The following is a 7044-nucleotide window of genomic DNA, read 5'->3' on the forward strand; positions in this document are numbered from 1 at the left end:
CAATGAGAGTATGAGTACTAAATAACGTGAGGTTTCATCTCAAAACCAATTGACAATGAGAGGGTAACCCATCTATCTCATAGAGAGTGTGAGATTCCTTGGTTTTTCAATGTGAGATTCTAAGTAATTAGTCAATCTATTTTGTAATAATATTAGGAAAATTACAAATACAACAATCAAGCCCAAAATAATAATAAATAAAACACAATGCAAAATAATTTAAAAATATAGCAAAATTTAATTGAATCATAGGAGTTCATCAACGATAGAATCCATCACTAATAGATTTTATTATATATGCAATTCTTAAAACATCTTGTTATAAATTTAACTATTAGCTCTAAAAGTAACTACCTATTACCATTACCTATAATATTATAACGTTCCTTGATTTTTTTAAAGTGGGATCCCTTAAATATATATATATTTTTTTAACAAAAGTAGAAAGAATGGTACATGGATATAGCATAGCCCCCTCCTCTCTTCTTTAAATGGTGAAAAGCACACACATGATGGCAACTTTGGCAGTGAATTTTTTGAAGACTATTTTTTTACCCTTTTGATCCATCAAACCCTATTTTAATAAGTTGGGGAAATAAAGCAATTGATAGGCAAAATTGAGGAAATATGCAGTGAATTAGCATAGAGGATTTTGTTGGCAAATTGAATAGAGCAATTGTGGGGTAACCAAAATAATTCTTCCCTTTGCATAATAGGGGAGAGAGATACAGAGAGAAAGATAATACGACATGTCGCTTTCACTCACTTTTGCTAGAGATTTTGTTGTCAAAGAAAATATGCCATTGCCTCGAGTTGGGGCTATCCTCTCACCTCATTTTCTTATTTCAAACGTCACTCGATGTGACTCAAGAATCTTAAACTTAACATTTCTTTTATTATTGTTATTTCACAATATTATCTTTCAATTTTCTTAAAACATTTTAAGATCATCAAAGAAAATAAAATCATGTGGTGATGTAAATTTTTGTTTTAAGTTAAATTATATATACCATTTTAGGTCCTAATTTTTATGTGAAATTCGAGAGAATTATTTTTACGCCAAATGAGAATATTGAAATGTTTATGAAAATTTTAAAGTAATATTGCAACTTTTAATATATAGTTAATGTATAGATATGTTTAAAATGCAGAAAAAAGATCTTGACATTTTTTATAATTTAATGTATTTGAAATAATAACAATAACTTTGGATATATTTAAGGGGCTAATTCGACTATAACTAAGTTTGGGATAAAATGTTAAAATGTCACTGATTTGAATTCTCACACCAACGTGAAAGGTTAGAAATTAACATTTTTTTTAGAAATTAACGTGAAAGTTATATTGTGAGTTCTCTTTATCTTTTCAATATGGGATTTTCAACATACAGCCTCAAGATGATGTCTCTCTTTAAGTTCACCTTTCTTGGCCACCTTATTGGCCTAACATTCCCCCTGTGACTTGGCCACGTTACTTGTCTAACATGGTCTTTTCAGCATACTTTGTCTTCATTCACATGTTTCTTAAGAAAATACTAACATAGAATAGTTCTAAGCTAATCATGCTTAACTTTGGAGTTTTTATGATTGAGCCATTTAAAAAGAAAGGTGCACCTTGTTGGTATAGGTTGTACGCTATCAATTTGCTTTTTTTTTTTCTTCTTAAATATACTTTCATATCTTCAAGACCTCTCTCATTTGGTTGTGATCTCAATTCATTTATGTATCCCTCGTAAAATTGGGATTTACAATGTAATTCATCTTAATTAAGTTAAGAAAATAAAGAAATACGAGAAAATGAAAAAATTGCTCATATAAATGAGAAATCACTACTCACTCATTTGATTCCAATATTTCTTTACCATATTATGTTAAAGTTTTATATGTGTAAAAAATATATATATTAAAGGTTTGAAAATGAAATTCTAATCGATGGTGGTTTAAATTGATTAACTTATGTATGTTTAAAATTCCAATTAATACAATTATTAGTTTGAGGTTTTAATAAGTGATACAATCACTGAAGTTTTGAAGTATAAAAAGATAATTTCTCTTAAATCTATTTCCCTGGTGATATTTTTGTAACTTTTCTAAATAAAAACAAATATATAATATTTTTTGTGTACTGATATATTGCATGGGAATCAGCGAAAGGAAGAAAATAAACTACAAAGTTTTCTGCAAAAGAGTGGTAGCAACGTCAGTAATTGGTTGGAACTTGAAAGGCTACGCATTTTCCCAATTTGATGAACAAAATGCTACCCAACCATATCTACTAATACGCCAACAAAAACTTAACTCAACTGATATATATTAAGAATAAATTCATGATTCAAATTTCTCGTTTTTAATTTGTATTAAAAATATATATCTAATATTATAATAATATACAAAATATTGAAAAATTAGATAGAACGACTTATGAATTAAAATAATAATATATATGATCTAATGACGTGTCTAGATATCTTGAGCCATAACTAATTCCACTTTTATTTAATTTTCTCAAATTTGATTTCATTTTGACATCAAGTGAACTTTGATATACATCTATAATGCCCAAAGCTCATGATTTAGGCTAGATTCAAAATTTGAATCCAATACTGAACTAGCTCAATCATGTTACCTACTTTGTTTTTATCTTACTCTTGCTTTCTTAAAAATAATAATAAGTAAAAAATTAAGAGGTCGTCCAATATAAGATCGCTCCAAGTCAAGTACACCAACGTCGGAGTTTTTGATTAAGCCACTGAAAAGTAATGTGCACCTTGTTAATATACGAAATGCTTTTCAATTCTTTTAAGTCTTTTCAAACCATACATGCATATCCTCAAGATCCCTATTGTTTGAATATGATGTTGGTTCATTTATATATCCATCTACACAGGCATGTCACATGCCTACCAAGTAATTAATCATGTATCAACTTAATTGAGATATTCGGGTGTACTCTTGATTCTTCTTGTATCTTGTTCAAAAAATAATAATAATCTACCATGTATCTTCCTTTCGTGCTTTAAATATATTATCTTACCTTAGTTTATAAATTGTATGATAACAACATTTTATTATATGAACTAGTTGCAAATTTAGCATAATTTAGCAGAAATTTGCATTGAATAATACAAAAGGGAAAAAAATGTGATTATATATACCACATTTTTAATATTGCTATTATAGCAAACATTGACCGGTCAACCTTTCCTTTTTTTCAAAATTCCAAATTTACCCTCTCTTTCCCTTTCTTTTCTTTTCAACCGTTCGTCACCTACCATACTTTCCTTTTCTTTCTCTCTTTCCCTTTCTTTTCTTTTCAATCGTTCGTCACCTGCCGTACTTTCCTTTTTTTTCATGTTTGTCATGGTGAAATATCCATGAAATCCCATTCGTGAAGCTCCGTGATACTTCAATCAATTCCAATTCGTGAAGCTCCGTGATACTTCGATCAATTCCGATTCGTGAGTTCGTTTTTCTTTCTTCGATTTCATCTTTGATTGGGATTTTTTTTTTCTTTTAGCGTTCGTTTTTATTTTTTCGATTCTGTTTTTCAATTTTTCATAAATAGTTTCTGGTCATTTAGTCTTTTCTTTCTCCTTTTCTCAAGAACCTAATAATTTCTTCAGCTCACTGTGAACATAATGGATTGTGAGCAGAGTTTGTATGCTTTCATGAAATTTTGCTTTGTTCATTGCGTTGATATTTTGAGTTTTGATTGATTAATTAAGTTAGGGCTTACATTGTTCACTGTTTCATTTGATACTATATATTCTTTCTATAAACATATCAGTGTATTTTGATGTTTGATATTTTTAGGTTTGACATTACAGCTACATTGGCTTTGTATTTGTCATTGATAATGTCTATCAGTGTATTGGAAGATATCAGTGGCTATCATTGATAAAGTCTATCACTGATAGAATGTGTGATTGCTATCACTGATAGAATGTGTGATTGCTATCATTTTTTATTTGTTCATTAATTTTTATTGATATCCATTGAAAGACATGCCTAGTTTTGGATCGGTATCAATGATATTGATAGATTTATATTTTCTTTTGATAGCTATTAGAACCTATTGATATATTATTATTCAATAGTTTTTGTTTTACTTTTGCAGGAATTTTTAAACTTGGTTATTCCAATAGTTGTTTTTCATAGTGGAATATGGAATGAAAAACAGTATTATGTGAATTACAAATCTACTGGAGTTTTAGTAGATGATATAATGGTTTTTTAAGATTTTATGGGTTTAATAGTTAAGGAAATTTGTTTGGATGTGTCTACTTCTTCTATAGAACTTTCAATTTTATTAGATTTTGTTATGAATGAGGTTCAAAATGTAGTTCAAATTCGTGAAGATAAAGATATAGCTTGGTTTTTGGCTTTAGTTAAGGAACACAATACACGACATCCTTCGGTTACTCATGCCAGTAGTTCATGTTTGGGAGTGTCTTCTACTGTTGTTTATAGAGACAGTTGAGAATTATTTGTCTACTGTTCCTTCTTCTAAACCTATGATTGATGATGGTGATTTCCAAGTGATTATGGATATACATATTGCTCGTGATTTGAAAGAAAAAGATGTGTTTCCTAGTAAAGAGATTTTATCAAATTGTTTTTACTTGATAGCGGTTAAGAAGAATTTTGAATTTAAGACTATAACGTCAAATTCAAGAGCAATTGTATTTCGATGTGTTCAAGATGGTTGTCAGTGGTATGTGATGGCATCCCGTTACAAGCGGAGTGTTTTGTGGATGCTTAGGAAGTATATTGATATTCATGCTTATTCTATAAAAAGTATTCAAACTTGTCATAGGCAAGCTTCTTCATCCTTAATAGCTGAATGTTTGAGAAATGATTTTAGATTTAGTTCTTCTCATACCTCAACTCCTAGTGATATTGTGAATAAAGTCCGTAAGGAATTTGGAGTAACTATTAGCTATTATAAAGCATGGAGAGAAAAAGAGCAAATAATGAAGTCTTTGAAAGGCGATGCACGTGAATCATATGCTTTGATTCCAAAGTTTTTGATGAAGTTAGAAGAAAAGAATCCAGGTTTCTTGTTTCTGACTTACTATATGATCTATCAATGATAGCTTCTATCACTGATTGGAGTCTTCACTGATATCTTCCATCACTGATAACATGAAAATAATGGAAGCTATTGGTGGTAGGCATCAATCAATTATATACCTTTTGTAATTTTGCTTAACTGTTTATTTTCTTCTTTTAGGTACATTTACTGCCTATGAAGCTGACATAAATGGGCATTTTAAGTATTGTTATATGGCTATTGGAGCATCAATTGAGGGTTAGAAGTATTGTAGGCATAATATATCAGTTGATAGGATGTTCTTGAAATGTAAATATGTTGGGACTCTTTTGACGGCTTCAACAATTCGGTAACAATCAAATTTTTTCTCTTGCTTTTAGTATTGTTGACTCTGAAAATGATGCATTCTGGAGATGGTTTTTTGAGAATTTAAAGAAAATTTTTGGTGAACGAGAAGGATTAGTCATTATTTCTGATCGGCATTTTAGCATTTCGAAAGGTGCTATGAATGTTTTTTCAAATGTTGAGTATTGTGTTTGTCTATGACACCTTTTGCAAAATATGAAGTTGATTTATAAGGATTCTTTAATTGATGACATATATTATAGTTGTGCAAAAGCTTATACAATTGATAAGTTTGAGTTTTATATGAAATGGATGGAATCAATATATCCTACAATTCGGGGATATCTCAGTAAAGTTGTTTTTGAGAAGTGGGCACGTACATATTCTAGGAGAAGAAGGTATAATATGATGACTACTAATATTTCAGAGTGCTTGAATAATATTTTTAAAGAGCCTAGGGAGTTTCCCGTTGCATCATTACTTGATTATATTAGAGAAATACTTCAAAATTGGTTTTATGAAAAAGGTCAATCAGCATTATCCATGAAGACTGTTTTGATTAGCTGGGTAGGGTCTGAGTTGCGAGAGAAATACAATCAGTCAAGAAGCTTCATGGTATAAATACCTTAACTATTAGAAAATATCATTAATAACATGTTATCAGTTATAGAAGCTATCACTGATAGTTTTTATTTTCACTGATATTTTTTGTTTTTACTGATAGCTTGAAAATATTTAATCAAGTAGGGATAATATCACTTACAATTTCATTTATATTTTAGTTTTCATTGACATTCCATTAGTTCACCTAGTTGATTACATTTCGTTGACTGTTTTATTTTTCAGGTTGATCCTATTAACAATGAAGAATATAGAGTAGTTGATGGGGACAATCACTTTTTGGTAAATTTGGCCTATAAATCATGTAGTTGTCGTGTTTGGGATTTGGTGGAGATTCCATGTGCTCATGCTTGTGCTATTATTCGTGGGCTAAATTTAGATATATATACTTTTGTGTCAGACTACTATTTTTGCAGTACATTATTATCAACCTATAACGGATCAGTTTATCCTATTGGAAATCATTCTGATTGGAGATCTGTCGATGTTGGTGTGAATGTATTACCTCTAATAATTAAACGTCCAACTGGACGACCACGTAAACAAAGAATATTATCAATTGGTGAAAAGAAAAGGAGCTCGAAGTGCAGTCGATGTCATCGTCGTGGCAATAATTGTAGGACATGCAAATTTCCACCAGTTGTTTAATAAAGAAGCTTGATTTGTAATTGATGTTTGTAATGAAGAAGCTTGTTTTGTAATTGATGTTTGTCATCAATTTATCAATGATAGTGAGACAGCCGATGTTTTTCACCAATTTATCAATTAAATTGTAGTTGTTGCTTGTTGCCATCAATTTAACCATTAGATAGTGAGACAATTTGTTATTGATATTTGTCATAAATATATTAGAGACCTTGTTACTAATGTTTTGTTAGTGGAATAGACTTTGTTGTTGATATATCCATTCTTTAGTCAATATGATGCTTTACAATATGATGCTTTTATTTATGAAGCTTTCATTTTCCTTTAGCCACAACAATTGAAAGAAATGATATCAAGCTATCTGTAATAGCTTTTATCAGC

General features: G+C 29.8%; 1 long non-coding RNA gene across 1 annotated transcript; it reads left to right on the forward strand.

Moving 5' to 3' along the window:
* The first annotated feature begins 3323 nt into the window (after positions 1 to 3323).
* On the forward strand, positions 3324 to 6668 carry LOC120088800 (uncharacterized). Its single transcript, XR_016529896.1, has 3 exons — positions 3324 to 3457; positions 5233 to 5401; positions 6244 to 6668. It is a non-coding gene; the product is annotated as an uncharacterized LOC120088800 (long non-coding RNA).
* The last annotated feature ends 376 nt before the right edge of the window (positions 6669 to 7044 follow it).

Source organism: Benincasa hispida, chromosome 5 (genome assembly GCF_027475165.1).
Source record: "Benincasa hispida cultivar pf3 chromosome 5, pf3_genome.v1.1, whole genome shotgun sequence".
NCBI lineage: Eukaryota > Viridiplantae > Streptophyta > Magnoliopsida > Cucurbitales > Cucurbitaceae > Benincasa > Benincasa hispida.